Source organism: Melospiza melodia, chromosome 26 (assembly GCF_035770615.1).
Source record: "Melospiza melodia melodia isolate bMelMel2 chromosome 26, bMelMel2.pri, whole genome shotgun sequence".
Classification (NCBI taxonomy): Eukaryota; Metazoa; Chordata; class Aves; order Passeriformes; family Passerellidae; genus Melospiza; species Melospiza melodia.
The window spans coordinates 3,474,898-3,501,231 of record NC_086219.1 but is presented as its reverse complement, the minus strand read 5'-3'; the positions used below and the strand labels follow the sequence as shown (position 1 = coordinate 3,501,231).

The window sequence follows — 26,334 nt, the reverse complement described above, 5'->3', positions numbered from 1 at the left end:
GGAGCATCCTTTGCAAAAGCCCAGCTGCCCAGTGCTGTCATCATCCATCCATATGCTGCTGAAATGAACCAATGAAGGGGCTGTTGGTGTGTTTTAGGTGTGAGGAGTCAGCAAACAGGAGGGTTGCAGGAAGGCTTTGCTCCCTTGGGAGTGGTGAAGGTGGCTGGCTCCTCATGGGGTGAGGATCCACACCTGTAGAATGATGTGACCTGATGCTCTGGCACCTCAATGTCAAAGCAGCCCAAGCTGAACAGAAACCTTTTGATCTCAGAATATTCCTCCCTTGCTGTAATGTCACAAATTTGTGGCTTGCTGCTCCTCAGCTCCCATGCCTTGACACGTCCTTCGGCAGCCTCAGCTTGCTGCGGAAACCAAATATTTTGACTCTGCTGTTTATTCCCTGTTTTTAAAGTGTGTTCTGAGTGAATAACAAATATGTTTTGTAAGGCAGCTGGCGCTTCTTCCTGTAATGTACAAGGTAAGGGAGAAACAAACATATTTGCTTTTGCTCTGTCTATTTATCCAACAATTGTAGCTGCTGTTTTAACGGCACAAAAATGTAATTACAGCACACGTTCTCACCAGCCCTAATTGGCAGCATGCTTAAGCATTCACTTAGAGACACTGCTGCTCCATCACAGCATTCCTGTAGGATCGTTAGGGGTGATGGGGCTTTACCCTCATGGGTCACCTTGTGCTGATTGAATAGCAACATCTGGGTGCCCTGAAATTCTGAAATTTCAGAAAAATGCAGGAAATCCTGGGAATTTTTTTCCTGTAGGAATCCCAGACACTGAGAGCTGTATCTTCCCAAAGATTACATGTGGGAGGACACCAAAGGGATCCAGCACAACAGCAGTAATGGAGCTTTACAGAGGGTCATGTTCCTCACTCGTCTACAATCGAGGCTTTGCTAATCCAGGAGGTTTTTTTTTATCTTTCCTCCTTTTTTCCCTTTGTACTGGCAGCAACAGTAGCTCAGGGAAAGCATCATTAACGTAATTAAGTGAGCAATTTGCTTATTAACAGATTGCAACCTTTTCAACAAACTTTGCTGGGTTTTTCCTTTTTTAAATGCCAGCTCCTCGTGCTCAGGAAGGAAAGGCTGTGGTGCAGAGGGGGTTGAGCTGTGTTTCTGTTGAAGATTGCACGCAAGATGTTCTCAATTACCATCTGTATGGCAGATTACCTTTGTCAAGTGGGCAGTTCGCCTTTGAGTGACCACATCCACACCTCCCTCGGGAGGGGATATCTGCTGATAACAGACTATCGAATGTCACTGCATGGCTGATAAGAACTATAACATCCCATTGGGAGATGCTCCGCCCACAGGGAGGAGCCAAGCATTCCTACCCAGATATAATCCAGAGGTTTTGAGACACCAGCACGGCTTTCTCCACTGGATTTCCCAGAGGAACAACAGCTGTCTCTCCTTCCACTGGATCTTCAGAGGAAGAATACATCCTTCTCTACAGGATCCCCCTTGCTCCAACAGAACCACCCCTGACATCCCATTTCCAATGGGACTGCCACCAACACCCTGACCCACAGGGTGTCATGTTGGATTCTGACTCTGTTAGTGTTGTTCTAGTGTACTGCATCGTTTATTTTTTCCTTTTATTTTTTTTTTCCTTTTCCCTATTAAAGAACTGTTATTTCCTGCTCCCATATTTTTGACTGAGAGCCCCTTAATTTAAAATTTATAGCAATTCAGAGGGATGGAGAGAGTTGGCATTCTCCATTTCAGGGGAGGCTCCTGCCTTCCTTAGCAGACTCCTGTCTTTCCAAACCTAAACAGAATCTCAACCTCTGCTCTGCTTCATCAACAGGATCCATCTCAAGCTCAGTCCCCAAGGCTGAGTCTGCTGCCACTTCTGGCTCTGCCAACCCCCAGATTTCCTGGCTGGGGCTCCAGGAACAGTTGGTGTGGAGCAATGGGTAAGCTGCTGTCTCATCTCACCCCGCAGGAATAAGAGCCACCGGGGCTGGTGAGGCAGGATGTGAACAGCTCTGACATCACTGGATAGAGAGTTAAAAACTCCTGGGAGAGTTTGCCACTATTTTTCACTGTGCATTCAGGAAAAACAGCTTGTGCCCAGGAGACCTATCTCTCCTCCACAATCCATCCCACGTTGCCCTTCTCTGCTCTGAATGTAGACTAGTCTTTTTTTTTTTTTAATTTCAATTTTCTCAGCGTGCTCCAAAGTAGGTGTAAGAGAAGTCAGGAGTGGTTTCTTTGCCCTGTGTGATGCAGGTTGATGCTTATTCTGGAGCTGTGCTCTCAACAGCTCATCCCAATGGGAATCTTCCACCCTTCTCACCAGAGAAAAGCACTTGGTGTTTCCCCGGGGCGGTTTTCCCTTCCTCAGTGCTCAGTTGCCTGGATATCTTACACTGCAGTATTAAAAAACATGGATAATTATTACTGTTCACCAGCATAATAGTTTCAAGGATCAGCATCCCTACTTTTCACAAGGAACACATCCCCAGGCGGTCGCCTTTGCGTATGAGCGCACAAAAAAAGTTCAAGTGAGAAAAAAAAACCCCTATCAGCAAAGCACATTTATAGAGATGAATTATTTGGAAAATTTCTGAGCATCCAAACCTTCGCAGCAAATTTGAATAACAGAATTCTGAGCAACAAGTTCAATTTGACCCTCTGGGCTGAAAAAGTTATAATTAGCTCCGGCACCATAAAACTGGCTTTTAATTAAATCAGCCTCGGAAGAGAGGGAGTTCTGCAAGGTCCCTCCCTCGCTTACATAAGGCAGCCGGCCTGAGCGGCCACCGTGGGGATGCTGTGGCACTCTCAGCCTTCTGCAGGATTTTCCAGAGAGGAAAAATGAGAATTGGGAAGTGGGGAGCCCACGGCCAGCCCCAGATCTCACCCAGCCGTGGGTCAAGGAGTGATCATCGCCGCTTGAGCTGCAAGGAGGGTTTGTGTGGGTGAGTTGAGCTGCGTTTCTCCGTCCGCGGTGCCCTGGGTGATGGCGACAGCAGTTCAGGGCAGCCCCAACACCCACAGATTGGGCTGGGCATTGGTACCTCCCCAGCAATCCCAGCTCATGATGGGAAGAGCCAGCTCAGAGGCCACTGGTTGTGCTCTGAAGCCTCCAGAGCAGCCTGGCAGTCTGTCCTGCTGCTGTTGCCGGTATGATGATGGGCTGAGTGTATTCCCAAAAAAGCATATGCTGCCGTGCCGAGCGTGGCAATGCCAGTCTCACAGTTGTCTCTCTCTTTGCACTTTCAAAATGCTGTAGGAAACAGTGACATATGGCACCCTGGCTTATGGTGGTTTAATTGACACAGGTAAGGCCAGGGAAAACAGAGCTGGGTTGAGGTATTTTCAGGGGCAAGAAGGAAATAATGAATCTGATTCCATGTTCTTAGAAGGTGAATTTATTACTTTATGATCTATATTATATTAAAGAATGTTATACTAAAACTGTACTGAAGAATAAATAAAGGATACTTACCAAAAGAAGGCTTACCAAGATACTAATGAAAAACTTGTGACTCTCCAGAGCCTTGACACAGCTGGCTGTGATTGGTCATTAAGTTAAAACAATTCACATGAAACCAATGAAACAATGACCAGTTGGTAAACAATGTCCAAACCACATTCCAAAGCAGCAAAACACAGGAGAAGCAAATCAGATAACTATTGTTTTCATTTTTCTCTGAGGCTTCTCAGCTTCCCAGGAGAAGAAATCCTGGTGAAAGGATTTTTCAGAAAATAAGATGGTGACACGGAGCGGCATTCCCCAGGGAGGACGCCTGTCCTGGTCCCACTGGGATGCTCCAGCTGCCTCCCATCCCCTCAGGTGCCAGGTCTGGCAGGTGTGTGTGTGCTGCCAGTGCCAGCCTCGTGAAGTTTCAGCCCCACGCTGGCACTGGGTGGATCAAATGACTCAGTTAACAGGTGCCTCCCCATCAACACCAGAGCTGAACTTCTCATTCTGCAAATATATAATTAAAGCACAGTCTCACAATTATAAGATTCTCTTCCACTCGAGCGCAGGCGGAGGGCTGGCAGGTGCTGGAGTCAATCCAATTGTTTCCAGTCTCTCTCCTTTCCTCTGATGCATGGCACACCCTGGGCATGGGGCTGAGGGAGGGTGGTGGTGAGGCTGAGGGTGGAGCTGAGATGCCCTGGCAGAGGCTGCACCAGTGCCTGGAGTGGGTGCTGATTTGGGCTCTGGATGTGGGAGTGCTGAGGGCAGCGCTGTGGCTGACAGAGCCTCAGGAAGGATGACTGAATCATGAGACAGACCCTGGTGCTGTCTCAGGATGACTGAAGTCATGAGCAGTTTCAGGAGTCAGCGCTGGGAGTGGAGCCTGTGCTGGATCAGGAGGGGCAGGGAAGGCTGTCAGCACAACTACCTCGTGTAGCTGGGAAAGAAAGTGCTGCTATTTTCCCTTAATACCCAAAATTATCTGCAAATGCCTCTGCTATCATCTTCTATAAATGTTGGCCGCTCCCAAAGCCTCCTGCTCAACAGCCCTCCCCAAGCCCACTTTCCCCTTCAGACCATGCACTGAATCACACTGTTCCCTCCCCAGGGGTGACAAAAGGCCACGGCAGGAACACCAACATCCAACTCATCGTGCCAGACCTGGAGACAGAAACCTGGAAAAATTCCAAACACGGAGGACACGAAGCACCATGGACCATGGGAATGCATTCATCTCCAGGAAAGCACCCAGGGGATGATGGACACCCCTCAAAGCCTGTTTGGATAAAAGGAAAAAAAGCTTTTCATCTCAATGCTGAGCCAGAGAGAACTTGTTGAAGCTGGGTGGCAGTGGGAGGGCATCAGCACTGGAGCCAAACCTGGAGCAGCTACAACAGCAGCCAGCCAAGTGTGGGTGGGAAGCATCGCCTCCAGAAATCAAACCCACTGCTGTCCCCAAAACAGCTTGGAGATCTAAGGGGAAGGGCGCAATCGGGATCCCCCCACTCAGGCTTTTCCCTGGCATGGTTTTGGGGGAATATTGGAGTTAAGGCTCAGACCCACCTCAGCAGGCACAAGCCCACCTCTGTACCTGTGTGGACTGCTCAAACTGTGATGCTGGAAAAGCCAACAGAGACAATCTTAACCACGCCAACCTCTTTCCATGCCCTTGTCCCTTCTCCAGGGGAACAATCACTGCTGAGGATCTTTGCCAAAATTAGTTTCTTTAAGATCTGAGGGATCTTTCTGCTGCTGCACCGAGCAGTGGGAGTGAGCCCATAAATCCAGTTAGTCACAGTCGCTGGATTACATCGGACCTTGTCCTTCTGCCTTTAATAACACAATTGTTTGCTGCATAAGGAGCTTTATGTAACTGGGAATCAGGGGTGATCCGCAGCACTGCCCAGGCTGGAGCTGTCAGCCCTCCCTTCTCTCTGGGCTTGTGTGAACCTCCTGCTGCCAGGCAGTATCTGAGAAATAAATAACCTCCTTGCTGTGGCAGTTAAAGGTCTGACTCCAGCCCACTGCGGTGGTACAAGATTTCAGTCTGGTAACACATGGGTCAGGATCAGAGGTGATGCAGGGATGGAGTTACCCCTGGAAGCTGTTTCCCATCCCTTGAGGACAGCCCTCAGGTGCAAGGGGAGATATTTAGGCTCCCCCCTGGTGCCAGGCAGGAGACCAGCATGCCCCAAAGCCATCGAGGCTCTTTGGGGACAGCAGTTCCCAGCTCCTTCATCTACGAAGGGCAAGTACTGGGAGGAAAAGGCACGGGGGCCTGCAGCCTGCACTGCCTGCAGCGCACACAGCAGTCTGGCCCAGCACCATTAAATCTCTGTTTTATTGCAACAGAGCAACCTCTGCACTCCCCCCACGCTCTCTGCATCCCTTTTCCCTCTCCATCTTTTTAAGTGACTCTGCCAAACAGTGTCTGCATAGCTGAGGCCATGCACTGGTCCTGGCAGATGGGCAGCGTCGTTAACGTCTCTAGCCGTGAGCGGCAACATTTTGGGTGAAGAGCTGCTCTTTAAGGATGAGTTTGGAGATTTGACAAAGCAGCATGAGTCTGAAATTCCTTTACAGTTTCTCAGTGAAGTGGCTGTGTCCCTTTCTCAGGCAGCTGGGAGGTGGCTTCAGGCACCTGCACCACTCCCCTTGCAGGACTGGGTGGGTGGAAAGCTCTGGCATGAGGGAGACTTTGCATTTGAGCATGAGCAGCCCTAATCCTCACACAGAGTTAATTTGTTTATTATCTTCTGGTTTACCTATCAAGTGCTGTAAAATGAATGTATGGCCTTGTTGCCATGCCACCACCCAGCCTAACTCCCAGGGCCAGCAGGTCTGCCCGACAGCAGGGCAGCATCACTCATGCAATTAGGGAAAGGAAGGCAGGTGAAGCTGCCAGAGCAGCTTGCAGGGAAAACTTCAGAAAAACACGGGAAAAACCCTGCTCAGCCTTATCCAGCTACTGGAGGGACTGCTTTCCCCCCAAACCTGGGTGTCCCCCCAAGCTGCTTCCATCCAGCACGGCTTCGTGTCCCAAAACCTCACTGGATTCTCACTGGATTCACTGGTTTATCCTGTGGCCAAAACACAAACTCTGAGCTCCCTGGTGAGGGACCTGTGGTGGCACAGAGGAGTACTGGCTGGTCCCCAAAACCTGGCAGGGTGACAGCTGGTGGCTCCAGAGGTGGTCTCTGGTGCCAGCTCCTGACAGTGCAAAACACCCTTGGCAGCATCATCACACCCCGAGTGAGACTTGCTGGATAAATAAATATTCCAGAGATGCTCCAGGTCATGTATTTTTCATGAGTTTGTTCTGCTATTGGGAGCCGCACCCTTTAAGAAGATTGGATGCATCTGGAACAGGAGTCATTTTTATAGTGAATAATTTGTTTGAAAAGCTGACTCTGAATATCTTGGTGCACGAAACACATCTTGGCTCCCTGGAATGATTCTGCAGGGACCCACCGAGGGTCAGGTGTGCCCCATGGCTCTGCCCAAGGAGAGCTGCTCTCTTGGCTGCAAAAAACACCAATTCCTGAAAGAAAAACACACGGAAGCAGTAGTTCTGTGTAGATTCCAGGAGTTTTTGGGGAAAGCTATGGAGCCTTCCCAGCCTGGGGGCTGGCTTGGGTGACTCAGTGCTGCCAGAGCTGGATCCATGTGGATACACAGTGAGAACTTTGGGATCCTGGTGGAACAGGCAGAACAGTATTCATTGTTGTGCTGGGTTTCGACTATGGATTTAGATATCAATGGAGTCTGCGCCTCCGAGCAAAGAGTGCTAATTAGCACCCACAACAGAGAGCCAGCTTTTAATTAAACACAGCTTAGCAAGGGGGACTTGTGAGAGACACCGAGCCACGTGTGAGATGACGTGTGCAGGAGGATTTCAGGGCAGGGCTGAGTCTGGCAGGGCACAAGGCACTGGATGGGATCCCCAGGGTGGGACAGGGTGTGGGATGTGTGGGCTGCACTGCCAGGGTGTTGAAGATTGCAATGCAAGATGTTTTCAATTCCCATCTGTATGGCAGATTACCTTTTGTCCAGTGGGCAGTTTGCTTTATCTCTCTCTTTGAGTGACCACATTCACACCTCCCTTGGGAGGGGACATTGCTGATAACAGCTATTGAATGTCACTGCATGGCTGATAAGAACTATACCATCCCATTGGGAGATGCTCCGCCCACAGGGAGGAGCCAAGCATTCCTACCCAGATATAATCCTGAGGTTTTTGAGACACCAGCACGACTTTCTGCACAGGATTCCCCAGAGGAACAGCAGCTGTCTCTCCTTCCACTGGATCTTCAGAGGAAGAATACATCCTTCTCTACAGGATCCCCCTTGCTCCAACAGAACCACCCCTGACACTGCAGGAGGGCTGAGCCACAATTCCAATGGGACTGCCACCAACACCCTGACCCACAGGGTGTCAGGTTGGGTTCTAACTCTGTCAGTGTTGTTCTAGGCGTTCTGCATTGTTTATTTCATCCTTTTATTTTTCTTCCCTATTAAAGAACTGTTATTTCCTGCTCCCATATTTTTTGCTTAAGAGCCCCTTAATTTAAAATTCATAGCAATTCGGAGGGGATGGGGAGGGTTTACATTCTCCATTTCAGGGGAGGCTCCTGCCTTCCTTAGCAGACTCCTGGCTTTCTAAAACAAGACACAGGGCCAAGCAGAGCCTCAGGGTTCCCAATGCCTCCTCCACCAAGAACCCTCCCATCCCTGTCACTGCAAATAACCAAACAAGCTGCACGGGGAAGAGAATAATATTAATATTTAAAAGGCATTTATAGTTTTAATCAAGCTTTGGGGGGAAAAGACAGCTTAACACGGCACTTTACACAGTTGATAAAATGTTTGACATTCACTGGTGCCTGTAATGAATCTTGTCTCAATTTTCTTTTTTAAAATGCCACTCCAGATACTCTATGTATCTGTAGGGTTTGAAAAGCACTTATCCAACAAAGCATTATCACGATGGAGAGTATGAAAGGGCGTCTTGGCAGAGTAGCATCAGCTCTAGGGTTTGCTGGCACCCAAGCAGGCCCTGCGTGGGGTGGGCAGAGGAGGGAGCATCAGTGTGGCTCCATGGCCCTGCTGCAGCCCAGCCCACCAAAACACCTCAATTTTCCCACTGGTCACAGCTCAGAACGTGAGGCTCAGTGTCGAGTGCCTGGGATACGGCAAACCCAAACGCTTTGGAGGCAGAGGAGGCTGGAAGTTTGCTTTGTCCCAGAAGAACAGGCCTTGGCTGACAGTGCTGTCGATGGCAGGACAGTGCAGGGGCTCTGGGTGTTATCAGGGAACCACAGTTGTCCTGTGCAAACAGAGCTGCTGCTCCGCGGGCGATGATCCAAGGAGCATTCCTGCTCCTCCTCTGGAAGGACACTGCAGAGGGAGGTATCAGCAGTGAACACAGGCAGCTGCTGGCCTGGACTTCCCTTTGAACAACCACTCCAATGTCCTTTGCTTCTCCCTCTTTTCTTTACTTTTTTTTTCAGAGGAAAGAAATGAATTATTCTATGGAAGTTAGTGTCTGTCTCAGGAGCCTGGTATAGAAAATTAGGTTTTAATAGCTTTGAAATTGAAGCTCTTTGGGTCAATAGGACAAGATTCAGACAGTGAAATCACAGGCCCATAAAGGGGAAAAAAGCAAATATTTTGTTAGTCATCAGAGAGTCACAGTCCAAAGATAGCAGGCAGGAGCTTAAAATACTGCTGTGCTCGTCAGCTCCCGAAGTGTTTAGTCATAAGCTCCTTTTTTCTCTTGTTGTCTCTCTATATATTAGCTTTGGGAATGCAGAATTTGGCTTTCCATCCTTGGACGTGCCTGGGAATTCCTCAAGTCACCACTGGAATTGGAAAGTTTACTTTGAGCTAAAAGCACTGTAAAATCTGTGAGGTAATGCAAAGAGAGAAGCCACCAACTCAGGCAGCACTTCAGATCACACAGGATGGAGAACTTCCAGAGAAGTTCTGTCAACAGGCTCTGGAATTATTTGAGTCATTATTAAAGGGATGAATGGGTTGTAATTATTGCTAATTTCCTATTCAGAGCTCATTACCACCCCTAAGAAGGGTAGGTGGGGAGCCCTTGAGATCCGGCAAGTTACTTTAAATATTCATAGGGCTGAGAGAGATTTCTCATGGCTTGGGGCTGTGATGGGGAAATGGGCCAGATGTGCTGGTTTGGAGCTGTGATGGGGAAATGGGCCAGATGTTCTGGTTTGGAGCTGTGATGGGGAAATGGGCCAGGTGTGCTGGGAGGCTCCTGTCCCATGGCCACACTGACAGCAGCACCAGCCCAGCACTCAGAGCTAAGACACTGACAAGGGATCATCCAGTGGCAAGCAGGAGATGGACACCTCAGTGATTTATCACTGCTTTTTGGCTATCCCAGGTTGTAGCTGCAGTGAGGTGAAGCAGTGGAAGGCCACGGGATGGGATGTGGCTCCTGGTGAGAGCTGCTGTCCTCTGACTGGGGCTGATGGCACACGAGGCACCCCAAATGTCGCCTACAGCACGCACACCCCTAACACATGGAAATGTCATATTGCTTCACCCAACTTCTGTCCTCCAATCCGTGCCCAATTTCCTTCCAAGGATAAAGCTGTCTGTTATTTTTGGCTGCCCACTCCAGCTCAGGGCACTCTCATTTTCCCCCGTGCACTCAGAGCACAGACGCTTCCCGTGACTGCCTCAGAGCAATGACAAAACAAGCACATTCCTAATGGCTGGCAGAGCACGTAGGAAATGTATTAAATGTATTAACTTTGGCACTTGCTGGGTCTCGGGAGGAGCTCTTGGAGCTGCTCCTGTGCCTCACCTCCACTCCCCTGGCTCCTTTATGCTCTCTCCTTCTGCTAGGAAATTTCCCTGTCCCCAAACCGCGCCTGCATGGGGGTCACCAACATTTGCTTGGGGCTCATCTGAGCCCTGCTGGGAGTGTCCCAGGCCCACGAGGTGAGGCTGGCAGATGGCACTCAGCCATCCCATGCCACGGAGCAGCTGAGCCAGGCCAGCAGTGCCTGGGCTGGGAGATGCTCATTGCTCCCAGGGGCTCGCACGACCCCGGAGCCAGCTCACGAGCAGAGCAGGGAGCATGGGAATGTGTCCAGGACAACACGACCAACTGCTCTGCTGGCTCAGGAACACCCAGGCTCACAATGCCCAGATGCTTAAAGCCTGGCTGAGGCTCTCTGTGGGCTGTGCTGCGTGGAGCAAAGCCCTGGGAGGAGCGAGGTTCTGGGAGGAGTGAGGCGAGGGATAAAGCAAGTGGGAAATCGCTTTCTTGCCCCCACACTGGGATGAATCCCCCGGCTGCCATGTGGGACAGACCACCTCAGGATGCCCAGCAGGGAAATATGAGAGGGTTCCTCCGCTGTGCCACCTGCCCAGGGTGGAATTGTGGCTGGCATTGGCCATGGAGCAGCCACCCACAGCAAAGCCAGCCAGCTGCGCGTGGGAAGCGCTCCCCAGGGCTCACTCCCCGGCCACACACAGCCTGGAATCTGATTATGTTTTCAATAAAAGAAGTGCTGGAAGATAACCCCCTTGAGTGGCATCTGCCACGTGGGCTGCTGCTGCCAGGATGGGAAAATTGCCCTTTGTTCTTCACAAATAAATCTGAGGGAAAGCCTGCTCTGAGCAGGCAGCGTTCTCTGGGGGCTGCTGAGGACTTTGCAGGCGTTGCCATGAATAACAGTTTATCTACAGAGTTTCGTTCAAAACGAAGCCTCAGACACAGCCTAAAATTATGGGGATGCTGTGAAAATGGCTTTATAAACTATTGCTTTTTCCTTTCTGAGCAGCAGCAAAGTACAGGCCAGACAAAAGCCAGCCGAGACTCTAACTGTCATAAATAAGTCAGCAGAGCTGATAAAAATAAAGGATGAAATATAATTCAGCCATTCAGTGACAGATCCCATCTTAGCTGTGATATAGGGTCTGTTGAGACTGTCATTGCTTCAGGAAATTAAAGAATGAGCCCATTAGTGAGGATATTTAAAGATGTTCATATTAAGATTATGACTTCCCAGACTCAGCCCGACCAGGGAACTCACTCGATTCCAAAGTCATTTTTCACAGTCCCTTTTCAGTGCTGCTCCAAAGGAGCCATGGGGGGTTCTGAGATGAGGAAAAGTGGGGGCTGTGGGTGACAGCACCCAGCTCAGCTTGTCTTGGCAATAGGAATACCTGTCCAGAGCCAGAGAGGCAGCACAGAGGGGACACTTGGTCCTGGGAGAGGGATGCGACCATGTGCCATCCCTCAGCACTGCTGCTCCTTGCACGCACGTGTGAGCATCTCCTCTTGGAGCCAGGAGCAATTGCTGACGTTTGCTTCCTCTCCTGTCTGCCAAAGCAAACACAGATTATGGCAGCAAAGGAGCAAATCACATCCTAAGAGTGGGTGTCCCATGAGACGGAGCCCCAGGGAAGAGGAGGAATGGGGAGCCACAGGTGCTCATGGATGCCTCTGCCTGAAGGGTTGTTGGATAAAAGAGAACAGCAATGGCAAAAAAAGGTGAAGGTTCCAGTCCCGGGATGTTGGAAAACTGATGGATAATTGTAATTAGCTTTCAGAATTTTTAATTATAGAAGGGGTGTAAATAATCACAAAGCACAGCTTCACTAATGAGAGTCCTTGTGCTCAGAAACACGGGGATGCATTTGTTAGGGAGACTTTGAAAGCTCTGCTGTTAATTAGGTGTCTCACAGCCAGCAGGGTTTCAGGAGAAGGAGAAACATGTATACATTTAAATCAGGCTCATTGTGAGAGGTACCCAACATCAATTATGGGATAGCAGGGTGCTAAAATGAACGAGCTTTGTAATTAGAGAGTGGATCTGAAAGGCAGAGAAGAGCCTTTGCTTCCCCTCAGGTGCCTGCCAAAGGTGTTTAACGTTGGTCAGGACACAGGGGAGGAGGAGATGTGACCTGCCTTCCTCACCGTGGGGATCATCCCATGGCAGTGACCTGCTTTCCTCACGCTGGAGAGCATCCCATGGTGGTAACCATGTGTCACCCTGTTTTTTTTAAGATTTTCTGATGTTGACATGCTTGTAGTGAACTTTCTCGCACGCTTTCTGTAAATAACTCATGGTTTTGCACTCCTTTATGGAGGAGGAGAGAGTTGATGGACTGTTGATTTGACCAGTGTCATTGGAGAGGTGGCACTGTCACCCTCCAATCCGTTGCCACTTTTGGAAAGCTATAAATGTTGGAGTCAGAAAACAAACTGCCCTTTTTCCCCTTCACCTTGAGAACAGCAGTGTGCACTCGTGTTTTCTCTTGTCCTACAGTGACAACCATGCCCTGCAGAACATCCCAAGGCGTCCTGCGGTGGGCTGGGCTGGATCAGAGCTTCATCAGGAGATCCCCATGGCACTGCTTTTATTGGGAGAGAAGCAGAAGGGGAGGGGGAAGGCTAGATTAGCTTAATTAAGCATGGGGGAACAGATTGCATATCCCCACCCACAAAAGCAAACACAGGGGAGCTGCTGGCTCTGCTCTGGCTTGTACCCAAGGCTGGAGGGAGGTCCAGCCCTCCTGTGATCCCCCATGGGTGCACAAAGTAAAACAGCATCTAAACAGAGCAAGTGAGGATGTTTTCTCCCTCCACTTCCTTTCTGGGGCCACCTGGCGTGTTTTCTTGGTGGTTATAAACAAGCAGAAAAGGAGATGACAAAGGCTGAGAGGCGCTTTTTGAAGCTGTGTCTGTTTTTTGGCTGCTCTGAGAGCAGCAGTGAGCTCAGACCCCGAGGCCAATCTCCACAGTTCCTCCTTAAGTTTTTCTCTTTTGGCTACAAATTTCAAGCCCTGCCACTGGAGTTTATGTAAGTAATTACGTTTAGTTGGTATTTGGCTAAATCTAATGAAGCAATGATAAACAGCTCAGCGTTTTCTTCCCTGATGGCTAATGAATATTAATTTCTCTGTCAAAAAGGAACCTCTGCTCACTGCAAAAGATTAGATTCCCATGCTAAAACTCGGGGAAGGGGTAGAAGATCACTGGAAAGGATGGAATTTTGGGAAAGTCTGCATCTGGCTCCTGTATGGAGAGCAGCAGGCTGGGTTCAGGTGCCTTCACAAGGAATGGCCATCAATCCCTGTCTGACCCATCAGCTTGTTTTGGCAGAAACCTGTCCAAGCTTGAGTCGTGAGGATGTGTCAGGCACTGAGTGTCCCATGGCACAGGTAGCAGTGATAGTAAAATGTTTTAAAATCATAAAATTCGGGGAATTAGAAAGAAGCTAGACTTAGTGGGGCCCTGGAAAAATATTAAAGATAGACTCTGAAAGTGTTAGGCCTTGTGTTTGCCAGATCATGTGAAATTGCACCTGCTTAAGCAGTATAAATGATATAATTGTTAGATGTGATGATTGTTTAGTAATTAAATATAATCATTGTTTAATCATAAGAAGAATCATGAGAAACTATGTTAGAAGTTTGAGGGGGACCACAAAGACCCCATGCTTGGCTGAAATCTACGTAGACAATAGAACAATATAAATTTAATAATTAACATGAAAGTTATATAACGATAGAATATAAAAACATGTTCATCCCAAACCCATGTCGGGGTCAGATTTGGGTTGGCACCCCTGACACCCAGAGCTCTTCAATAAAAGCACCTGCATATAATCATTCTCGTGATTATGTGTTTCTGAACGCTAACAGCAGTGTCCCCAGGAATCCTCCTGCAGCCAGGGAGCGCCTTCAGCAGGAAAATGGCCCAAAAGTCTTCTGCAGGTGATTTTCCTGGCAGCTTGTGGCTCTCCCTTTCTGGAATTCCCAGCTCAGGTGTCAATCTGCCACTCCATGGTCATTTCTGGCAGTGTGGGAGATGTGGTGCTGCTGTCACCACTGGGGATGGCTCTGCCCTCCAGCACCCTGTGGGATGCTCCTGCTGCTGTTCCCATGCCAGCCCAAGGGCTTGGGGCTCTCACCCCAGCTCCCTGTGCTGCTCTGTGCTGCTTGGAGAGACAACTCCATGCCAGCATCGTGTTAAACTGTTCTAACTTTAATCAGCTCGTGGGCTGCACTGAAACACAGCTCACACATGATGTGAGGGGAGCCATGTGGCAGCTCCCAGGGAGGGGCCAGCATGAAAATGGATCTGCCCAGGTGGGAAAGGGGCAGCAGGGCCCAGGTGGCAGCTGCAGATCACAAGCAGGGTCCCTGTGTGGTGATATTTGCCTTGCCATCTCCTTCCAGCACGCTGCTGGCTGCCATCCCTCCCCCTCTGAGGAGGGAATTGGATCTTCTTCTTCCCAGCAGCTGCTCTCAACAGCCCAGTAGGATGTGTTGGGATTCTTGTGTTGATTCTTGGCGTTGTTCAGCGTTCTTGACGCTGTTCTCAAGCATCAGCACCCTGTGCCCGAGGCGGTGCCAAAGGCTGGGGAAGCATCCTGGGTGCAATGGGGGTTTGGGTCTGTGTGTTCTAAGAGCCACAGAGGGACCGGGGCAGCTCCTTGGCAGCTGCATCCTCCCTGTTGACATCTTGGCAGGGTACCAGGAGGCTCCTGCAGGAGCACACCCAAGCCAAGGCACTGGAAGAAGCAGCGCAGGGTTTATTGTAAAAACAGATGCTAAACTTTGATTTTGGCAAAAAGAAGCGACTTCAGCATCTGCTTGAGGAGATGCCCAGGCTGGGGAACGTGGGAGCTCCCAGAGCCCAGCAGCTGCTTAACCAAACTCATTTTTTCCTACTCATACTTGTGCAGCTCGGAGACAACAGGAAAATCACCGATGAGTTCACCCACTGACCGGTTTGAGGCATTTCAACGTGCTGAAACATTTCCCCAGATTGTGGAACTTTGTTCCCTGCCATCCAACATCCCAGCAGCGCTGTCACCCACCCACTCTGCACTGAAAACCTGCTCATGTCTCCAGAGCCAGGCTGAGAAAGGGATGAGAGTGGTGCCTGCTCTGCCACTGGTGGGTACAATGAGCGCTCCTTAGAGCAAGAATGAGGGGGAGAGGAAAGGGTGCCCTGTGCAAATACCATCTGCATTCAGATTCAAATAAAATTATAGCAAATCTGCAGCACTGGAGATAAAAATGGTAATGAGTTTTAATAGTTCCCTTTGATTTCTGCTATTGAAATGGGCTCCGGGAGGCTGATATTGTATCGGGAGATGTTAGATCCCTGGCCACACATCAGGCAGCTGCGCTGCTTCCAGGAGTGAGGGAGAGGGACTGGAGCCACTCTGAAGCGTTGTGGTTGTGGCAGGAGTGGGGAGCTGTGAGAGGCAGCCATTAGAGCAGCCGTGCAATTAGTCCAGCCATCGATTGTTAATACACTTTTAATCAATAATCTGGACCTGGATTGATGTCGCAAGGGCATGCAGTATCCATAAAATTGTCATCTGAGCACCCAGGGAGGTGAGTTGCTTCTCCACTGCTGATTAGCTGGACGGGGCTGTAATTGGCTAGGGAAAGGCAGGAGGTGATACCAGATTATTCATCCCAGAGTGCAAATCCCTGCCTGACACACACACACCCGTGCCAGTGTGACCGTGCTCACAGGGGTTCTTGGACTGAGGAAGAGACGAGGACCTGACTCCATGTTTCAGAAGGCTTGATTTATTATTTTATGGTATGTATTACATTAAAACGATACCAAAATATAGAAGAAAAGGTTTAATCAGAGGGCTGGCTAAGAATAGAATAGCCAAGAATGATAACAAAGGCTTGTGGCTTGGGCTCTGTGTCCAAACCAGCCGGGCTGTGATTGGCCATTAATTACAAACATACAACATAGACCAATCACAAATCCACCAGTTGCATGCCACAGCAGCAGATAATCAGTGTTTACATTTTGTTCCTGAGGCCTCTCAGCTTCTCAGGAGGAAAAATCCTAAGGAAAGGGGGCTGCCGGGAGCTCAAGGCTGGAGGCTCCGGATGTGCCCTGTGTGCTTCTGAGCAGACATCTGGGTCAAATAGCAGGAGGAAAGCTCAAAACCTCTTTTTTTGTTTTTCCTCTCTGAGAGCTCAAGGGCAAAATTTGAACATCAGAGGCAGGGACAAGTCTTCCTGGGCTGATTTGTGAACATCTTGTTGAGACATCCAGGATCAGATCTGAGAATATTTTAGTGATGCAGGGAGTGATTCAGAGTCATCCGGGTTATCCCCCCTCGCCGAGGAAGCGATTGAAATGTTTGTGGCTGAATCTCACCCGGGAGGAGCTGAGCAGCCACACTGGCACACAGACTGTCATGTTTATATCCCAGCATCTCCTCAGCCTCCCAGCAAGGCTGAGAGGAGCATCCATCATTTTCATACTCGGGCTCTGCGCTGCAGTAGGGCTCCCTCACTCAGCGCCACTCCTGGGTCTGACCCAGCTGCTCCAGGAGGGTGGGCCACAGCCCCTTCTCTGGCTTCCCACACAGCAGGAATGAGATGCTCAGGGGAAAGGCCAGGGATATGCTGTGGCTCAGGAAAAGCTGATCCCTGCATTTTTTACACCAGAATGTTTTAGTGCAGGACGTTAACTTCTACAGCTCGTGGATGCAGCTCAGCCCGGCGGCTGCTGCAACAACCAGGGCCCAAGGGGTGTTTAAGATGCTCAGGTCCCTCCATCTCCCGACCTGGCATCCTCTGCCATGGCAGCACCCCTGCAGTGCTGCAGGAGTCTTGGGTTTTGGTTGTTAATTGCTGCTCTGAGATGTGCAGGATGTCTCTGCTTTGGCCCGCGCGGCTGAAGAACGAGTCTGGACTCTTCACTTTTTGGTCTTGAGGTTGTTTATTAATTCTTATCTATAAAATTTTCCTTCTGCCCAGCCGAGGTCTGTTCAGCAGGGTAGCCACAGGCACTCTGTGTTGTCCTTTTATACTACAAACTACATATAACATATTTACACTTAATTCCCAATACCTATCACCTATGTTAGACAGTGAGCTCCTACTCTAAACCAATCCCAAAGTGCCAACATCACTGCAGAAAATGGGGAACAAGAAGAAGAAGGAAGAAAGGCTGGACACGCCCAGATTCCTCCATCTTGTCCCCATAACCCCCATACCAAAAATCCTAAAATCTACATTTTCACCCTGTGATAATTTTATTTTTACACTACTCAAACCTGTGTGACTTTCAGGTCCTCATACAAAGCTGGTAACTTGCTCCAGGGGTCACAATCAAATCCCCAGGTGTTCTGGGCTGTGTGCCAGGGTCTCCGAGCCCCCCAAAGGGGTCCTGGGCAACTCTGGACACTCGGAGGGATGCACTGAGTTCCTCACAGTTCTGAGCACTGGCTCTGAGCTCCAAAGGGATTTCCAAGCACCTTTCCAGCGGGTGCTGTTTTGCTTTCCCGGCTGCCGGCGTGCGTGGATGAAACGCTGCCTTGTTCCTTCCCTCAGCGCTAGCCAGCTGCCCAAAGACAAACTGTCCTCCCTTGGGGGGTACATTAGAAATGCTTAAGCAAATTAGCCATAAATAGAAAATGTAACATATGGGGCTGTAGATAATGTTTCATTATAAATTATCATATTCTCCAGGGAGATACGCCTCTTCCCTTCACACCAAAGACTCTGGGTTTCTTCTTCTGTGCAGATTTTGAGTTTCTTCTTCTTTTTTTCTTTCTTTCTTTTTGGTAACTGTTTCTGACAATGACTGGACTCAGTAGTTAATTTCCTGGGTGCGGAAATTGGGATGTGTAGCTCACTTCTGCTGCAAATCCTCTCAGATTTAAAATTCCCTCATTAAAAAAAGGAAAAGAAGTGAATACAGTCCTGATGGAAGGTGCCTGAGTGAAGGCCCTGAAGATTAAATGAGGCTGTTTATCCACCACAGAGTCACACCAAGGAGAACAAGGGTCCTTCCTCTGCTCTGTCCCAGCACTGCCAGACCACAGTCCCAGTTCTCAGCCACATGGAAATCAGGCACTTTCCAAAACAAGAACACCCACGGATTACTCCCTTCTCCTGCTCAGGCTGAACAGCTCAGGAGGAATCAGCCTAGTGCAGAGGCATCTCCCTGGGAGCCCATCCATCATCCCAGCACCATTCAGCTGTTGGGGATCCTGGTGGGCAGCGCCAAGCTCCTCCCTCCTTGAGTAAATATGAGAAAAGTGGTACTATTCTTCCAGCTCCAGAGTCCTTGAGGGAACAGATTCCCCAGACAGCCCAAAATTCATCTTTAACATCTTGAAAATTGATCGGTATGTTTTTTCTCCTGTTTTGCTTATAATTTCGTAAGTGATCCAGAAACAAGTTCCAGTGGCCACTCAGGTCCCATCTTGCTCTGGGTGGGCATTTTTTTTCTTGCTAAAACCTCCCTGAGCTGACCTCCACTGAAGTTTCAATCCTTACACAGATGGCAGTACAAAAAAGATTTTTTTAAACCTAAAATATTATTGTGTATGCAGGCAGAAGCCACAGCACAGGAAGTAGTTTCCTGCTCCACAGCTATGGGTGCATATTGATGTTGGTCTCCAAAACCCAGAAACTGAACCCGTTAGAAACACTTCAAGTGAGATTATTGCAGACGCAGAGATTTACCTGCTGTAATTGCAGAAATCTTGGCGCTTACATCCTGGAGCTAATTGATGTCATCAAAGCACTGAATGACTCCTGATTTTGGTAGTTACAGTCCCACCTGGCACCTCCGCCTCTCCGTAATAACCACAAGCTTAAGGGAAAGGAAATACAGAAAGGAACATCTGTGGCAATGCAAATTTTGGGAGGATGGTGGCAGCTCCTACCGGAGATGTTTCCCTGCCTGGTTGCATGTGCAATGTGTCCACTCCTGGTTTGTCAGCATCCTCCTCACCTGCTGGAGGGATGCAGAGCACTGGAGCTCATGTACCACTAGGATGCAGGGAGTGTGTCTTGGTTTGGAAAGACAGGTGCCTGCTAAGGAAGGCAGGAGCCTCCCCTGAAAGGGAGAATGTAAACCCTCCCCACAACTCTAAATTGCTATGAATTTTAAATTAAGGGGCTCTCAGGCAAAAATATGGGAGCAAGAAATAACAGTTCTTTAATAGGGAAAGGAAAAAAAAATAAAAGGATTAAATAAACAATGCAGTACACTAGAACTACACTGACAGAGTCAGAACCCAACCTGACGCCCTGTGGGGTGTTGTAGTAGTCCCATTGGAAATGTGACTGCAGCCCTCCTGCAGTGTCAGGGGTGGTTCTGCTGGAGCAGGGATCCTGTAGAGAAGGATGTATTCTTCCTCTGAAGATCCAGTGGAAGGAGAGGCAGCTGCTGTTCCTCTGGGGAATCCTGTGCAGAAAGTCGTGCTGGTGTCTCAAAAACCTCAGGATTATATCTGGGTAGCAATGCTTGGCTCCTCCCTGTGGGCGGAGCATCTGCCAATGGGATGTTATAGTTCTTATCAGTCATGCAGTGACATTCAATAGTCTGTTATCAGCAGATGTCCCCTCCTGAGCGAGGTGTGAATGTGGTCACTCAAAGAGAGAGATAAAGCAAACTGCCCACTTGACAAAGATAATCTGCCACACAGATGGGAATAGAAAACATCTTGCATTGCAATCTTCAACAGAGTGTTGGTGGGTTGTGGAGCTCTGAAGCATTGGTGCTGGTGGGTTCCTGTCCTTCCCAGGACCACAGTGAGCCTGGCAGGGTGGGATGTGGCTGTGCAAGCAGCTAGTGGGATGCTTTCCCTGTTTTCCCATCCCTGGTGTGCTGTCAGAGAGGATTTGCAGCGGTTCCCAGCAGCACCGAGGGGTTTAGCGGATATCCCCTCCCGCTGGGGACAGGTGACTTAACTGGGTCAGCAGGCTTTGCTCTGCAAAGGCTTAAACCTCTCCATTAGCTGCCTCTGTGTGTCTCCTGCAAACTTCAAACCAGAAGGAAAAAATGCCTTTAAATTTATGTGGAATTTTGTTCTTGATGGAACCCGGTGGAGATGCGCCCTTGCCTTGGCATTGCCAAAAGGAGATGGGTGCTGGGGTGGTCCTACCTTGCTCCCCACAGGATGCTAGTATCACTGACAGGGTGACCAATTATCACAGAAGGGATATTGGGCACAGACAAAGGTGATTCAGAGACTCCATCATCAGAAGGTGTGAAAAAGTCACTTTGTTATTAGAAATCCACAGTTCTTATAGGAACAATGGTGGACCTAAGACCTGATTGGCCTTTAGGAATCTTCTCTCACCTATTGGTCAAGAAGGGATAGCTCCTTCTTGTAAACATCTTTTACAAATAGAGATTGCCTGCTAGGTGCAGAGATTGGGATAACAATTGTTTTAATTCTTTTTCTGAGCTTTCTCACAGCTTCCCAGCAAAATCCTGCGAGAGCTACGTCTCTGTTCAGAGGGGATTACCACATATCCTGGTAATGCTGGCATGGCACTGGGGCCGGAGGAGACCTCACAGTGCCCACTCATCCCTCTGCCTCACTGTCATTCTTGCAGATGATGTGGGTGCCATCAGGACATACAAACACTGGGTTGCCTCTCTTTGGAATCACCCCTGTCCCTTGAGGTTTTTATGCTGTGTGGACCCTCACAAGAACCTTGGAGTGAGGTGACAGTGGTGGGGCCAGCATCCCTGCTAAATCCCCTTTGAACATTCCAGCTGTAAACAGTGGCTGTCATGGCTCAGGAGGCTCGGAGAAACTTTGTGCCCAAGGAAATATTGACCCTTCCTGCAGAGCAGTAGAGCGCAAGGATGAACAGAGCTGCGCCCTCAGCACCCGGCTGAGAGCCGAGCATCCCGCAGATCAGCCCCGTCGGTTAAAATAAACAACAACCCCAATGCATCCCTGCCATGGCACAGCTTCAGCTTATTGTTCCAGTCAAAATAGAATTATCGCCCTGAGGCCTTGGAGATCAGAAAAGGGGGAATGAGCAGCGAAGGCAGTGAGGGAATTGCTGGAGCAGCGATTCTCTCGCCAGCGTTGGGAGCTGATGCTGGATTCCTGTAGACACAGGGAATGATGAACTGCCGAGGGTGGGAGTTGCAGCCTTCTCGGATGCTTGATCCTCTTTCACTCCTCAACAACCTCTGGCTTTCATAGCCTTCCACTTGGACTTATTTTTTTTTAAGACACAAATCCATTGCTCATTTTCTTGTGGCATGACGCACTCTGTGATGGTGTTCACAGGGGTCTTAGGATGAGGGAAGAGATGAAGATCTGAGTCCATGTTTCAGAAGGCTTATTTATTATTTTATTATATATATTGCATTAAAGCTATACTAAAAGAATAGAAGAAAGGATTTAATCAGAAGGCTAGCAGGCAAAGAATAGGAAAGAATGATAACAAAGGTTTGCGGCTCGGCTTTCTGTCCGAGCCAGTTGGGCTGCGATTGGCCATTAATTACAAACATCCAACATGGACCAGTCACAGATCCACCTGTTGCATTCCACAGCAGCAGATAACCACTGTTTACATTTTGTTCCTGAGGTTTCTCAGGGGGAAAAATCCTAAGGAAAGGATTTTTCATAAAAGTTGTCTGCGACAGCACTCTGTGCGATAAGATGGACAAATGCAAGGGGGATCTTGAGCATGGGACAGCACAAGCTCTTACCAGCAAACCCTCCATGGCCAAAAACGTCGGAGTCCTAATCCTAGTTGGAACAGGAGAGGGAGGCAATGCTCTCTGGACATCTCAGTCTCCTCTGGAGGCTGTGACAGGCTCTGGGGCAGGATCAGTGATGCTCTGGGCACACAGAATTCCAACCAGGCGGGAAATCCAGGCAAAATCCGCGTGGTGTGCTCTGTGTGCTGGCGATGAATTATTCACGCCCTCCCAGCCAGCATTTCCAAAAAGGAAATTCCAACAAGGGCCACCTCGGTGATGAAGGACACAGGGGGAAGGTGGCGGGGCCGTGGGTCCTGCAGGAACACCAGGAGCGGAGCGGGCGCGTCTCCCGCACGTCTGCGCAGAGCAAACACAGATTGTGCCGTTTCTTCAGGCCTTTCATTTCACACGTCATTTTTTCTATCTAAGTATAGGTTTACACGAGAGGTAATTACCATCCTTTCACAGCTCTTAGTGCAGAGCAAAATGAGACGGAGTATTACATTCGTAATCTAATCGTAAATAAAAAGGGCCGTAATAACCCCCAATTAGCACATTAAAGTGTGTCGAGGACTTGTTTTACCACTCCGGTGTAAACAAGACCCCTGGGAACACCTCACATTGCTGAGGCAGAGCTGGTGGGTCCCTCTTCTCCCTCACGGACCCAAGTTATGCAACACCCTGAGCACCAGCTCTTAGCTGGAGTCAGACATGGATTTTTCATGAGGATAAATTAATTATGGGCAATTCTGTTCCCTCTGCTGACACATCTGGTGCCAGGCAGGGAGGAGACGGATGGAGTTTCCTCTTCCAAGCTGTTGGGACAGCACTGCTGGTTCCCATTGGAAGGTTGTGGGGAAGAAAATAGAGATGAAGCAAAAGGCTAGTGTGAAGATGAAGGTCAAAAATAACCAGGAGCCCATTGCTGCTCTCAGAATTAGGCACTGTACACAGCATTGGATGAAAAACATCTCCCAGCACTCCAGGGTGGGCAAAAACTGAGGTGGGGGTTGATGGGGTCGCCCCCATGCCTGGTTTGAACCCAATGGAAGTGAATCAGCCATCCAAAAAGGAGATAGTATTTTTTTGTCACCTCTGTAAATACATGGAAGGCAAACAGGCTCAGGCCTTTCCCAAAGCCGTGATTGCAATCCCCCAGGGAGACTCATTTTCAAATGATCTTGTTAGACATTGTTAGGAATTGATATATTTGCATAGCATGAATGTTAAAACTCAGAAAGAACTCAAATGCCAATTAGAACCACGGCGTTTTTTTCCCCCCCTCATTAATCAGTCATAAAAGAGCAGCTCCAGGTGTTTTTCCCTGACTAAACGCCGGCAGAACTCTGCTGTTATTAATCTTGATGACCCAAGTGCCATCACCATACACAGATTTCAGCAAAGTGATGGAAGACTGGGAGTGGTGCAAGAAGGGAGGTGTGAGCGCAGCCATGGATCATTCCCAGGGCTTGGGGACCACCCCGGGATAGCAGGGCTGGGATAACCCTGCTGGGATAACCCTGCTGGGATAAAACAGGCTTGGAATGCAGCAGTCAGGGAATGCTACTGGGATAGCAGGGCTGGGATAACCCTACACTCAGCAGAAAAATCAGCAGCAAACCCTGGAATTTCATCTCAGGAAACAGCAAAGAAGTGATGAGTCAAGCAAGACCAGGCTGAGAAATGCCTGTGCCAATGTTCCAAGGGAACGACTGCGGCACTCAGGTGAGGGAAATGCCATTGGGAAGGTAAAAGGCATCACAAATCAAGCAAACACACAGATGGGTTGGGTTGTGGCACCTGGCACAGTGCAGATCTGTGCTGAGTCACCCCCTTGGCATCTGGGCACCCAGAATTTGCTTACTGGGGCAAGATCCCTCTTTTGTCATCACCTGTTTTCCTTGCTGGGCTTCAGATGGCGCAGCCTAGCGTGGGGGTTCCACGGCAGCTCAGCCTTGGTGGGCACTGGTTGTGGAGAGAAAGACCTTGGAAAAGTCCTCATGAAGGACCTCATGAGAAGGACCCCATGAGCAGGGCATGAGGGCAAGCAGGGCTTGAGGCCCGTGCCAGCCTTGTGGTCATCCCAGGTGGGACATGTCAGAATTTTGGCCATCCCAGCTGTGAGATGCCAGCCTTGTGGCCATCCCAGCACATCCCAGCCATCCCAGCTGGGTCATGCCAGCCTTGTGGCCATCCCAGGTGGGACATGTCAGTCTTGTGGCCATCCCAGCCAGCAGATGCCAGCCTTGTGGCTATCCCAGGTGGGACATGTTAGCATTGTGGCCATCCCAGCTGGGACATGCCACCCTTGTGGCCATCCCAGCACATCCCAGCACATCCCAGCCATCCCAGCTGGGTCATGCCAGCCTTGTGGCCATCCCAGGTGAGACATGCCAGCCTTGTGGCCATGCCAGCTGGCACATACCAGCCTTGTGGACATCCCAGCTAGCAGATGCTAGCCTTGTGGCCTTCCCGGCACATCCCAGGACATCCCAGCCATCTCAGCTGGGAAATGCCAGCCTTGTGGCCATCCCAGCTGGGAAATGCCAGCCTTGTGGCCATCCCAGCCATCCCAGCACATGCCACCCTTGTGGCCATCCCAGCCTACAGGCAGTCAGAAGGACATTGCCCGTCTGTTCTGAGCCCTCCCAGGAGGAATCCAATCATCTTCACGGTGATTAATTACCCAGCCATAGCCTCAGGTGCAGCGCTCCCCTGGGACAGGACAGGGCAGAGGCGCAGCCCTCCCCTGGCTCCCACCTGGGAATAAAACCTGCATGGGATCAGCTGTAATTAGCAGCACCCAATTATACATCCCACTACAAATGATGATGAATAAAGCAAAAACCCTGAACTAAAAATATCTCCCCTGGGAGAAGTGTGGCCAGTGTTTAAGCTGATAAGACAGAGAGGAGGAAGATGAAGCGGCAAACTGTCCTTCCACTTAAAAGGTAGGGCTTCAGATATGCAGATTTTCAATAAGCTTTTGAAATTCTCTAATAAAAATACTGTTAAATATTAATTATATTGCTATTTATAAATCTATACATAATTAATAGGAAAAATTAATGGAGCAAGGATCGGTTAAGAACTGTCTTCTAAATATTTGAATAGTGAAACATAATTATGTTTTGAAGTGAAAATGTCAGGAATACACTGAAGTGTTTTTCTATTATTGAAATGAGCGAAACTTGCCGGGAGCTGCAGCCCTGGGAAGGGGCTGTTTCACCTTGTTCCACTTGACCCACCAAGTTTTTGTGCACTTTGCTGCCTCTGGATGCCGAGAGCGAGAACTGTGGACACAACAAATTGTGTTTCATCCCTTTTTCAGGCTACAAACCCCATCATGACACAGCTGCAGACCCCCTGACAGAGTGGGGACAGAAGCAAAGCAGTGGCCAAGGACAGACCACACACATTGTGGGAACCTTGCAGAGATACCCAAAACACTTGGCTGCTTTGCCTCCTTTTGGGGAGATTTCATGGGAAAGAGATGCCAGGCTGTTTCCTCTGGAATTTGTGACCTCTGATGCATTTCAAGTGAAATTGGGGTGGAACCACCATAGAGGGAAGTGCTTGATGTGATACCAGTCTTGGGCAGCCGCTGGGACCTGGAGAAGGGTTTCCTGGGCTCCCCAGGAGCATATTTGGGCAGAGGCTGCACTCACCACCCTGTGCTGCATGTGGCATCTCCAGAGTCCACTCACAGTCCTGCTCTGTAGGTTTGGGAGGGCTCTGCACTAAAAGCAACGCAAATCACACGTTTTCCTTTGCAGCAGAACACAGAACAAGCTTTTGCACTTAGCCAAAAGGCTTTTTTACCTTAAAAGTGCGATTTGCTGCAAGGGAACAATGAATTCCAAATAAGTTTTATTTGCGAATAGTCTTATGTGCCGGCTTGCTTTGTCCTGAATAACTCCTTGATTCTGTTCTGTTTTTTGTGTTTGCTGATGAATAGGGTAATTGAGAGATGGCTGGGATGGAGGGCAAGCCCTTAACCAGGCTCTCTGGCCTGGCCCTGGCTTGCAGCAGGGGAAATCTGGCCAAGGAGATGGAGGCTTGGGGACCTCCTGTTAGGGAAATGGCATCTGTGAAAATCAGATGCAGCTGAAGTCTGAGCATTCAGCACAAGGAACACTGTCTCCATCACAGCATTGGATGTTGTGGTGCTGGGGTCTTCACCCTGTGTCTGCCCCCAGCCCCTGTGATGGTGTTCACAGGGGTTTCAGGTGAGGTAAGAGACGAGAATGTTGACTCCATGTTCAGGAGGCTCGGTTTATTATTTTATGATATATATTGCATTAAAATTATACTAAAAAGAATAGAAGGAAGGGTTTCATCTCAGAAGGGTAGCTAAGCTAAGCTAAGAACAGA

At 49.3% G+C, this 26,334-nt stretch overlaps 1 long non-coding RNA gene across 1 annotated transcript; it reads left to right on the top strand.

Moving 5' to 3' along the window:
* Positions 1–2,806: 2,806 nt before the first annotated feature.
* Positions 2,807–7,996, top strand: LOC134429581 (uncharacterized). Its single transcript, XR_010030615.1, has 2 exons — positions 2,807–2,946; positions 4,564–7,996. It is a non-coding gene; the product is annotated as an uncharacterized LOC134429581 (long non-coding RNA).
* The last annotated feature ends 18,338 nt before the right edge of the window (positions 7,997–26,334 follow it).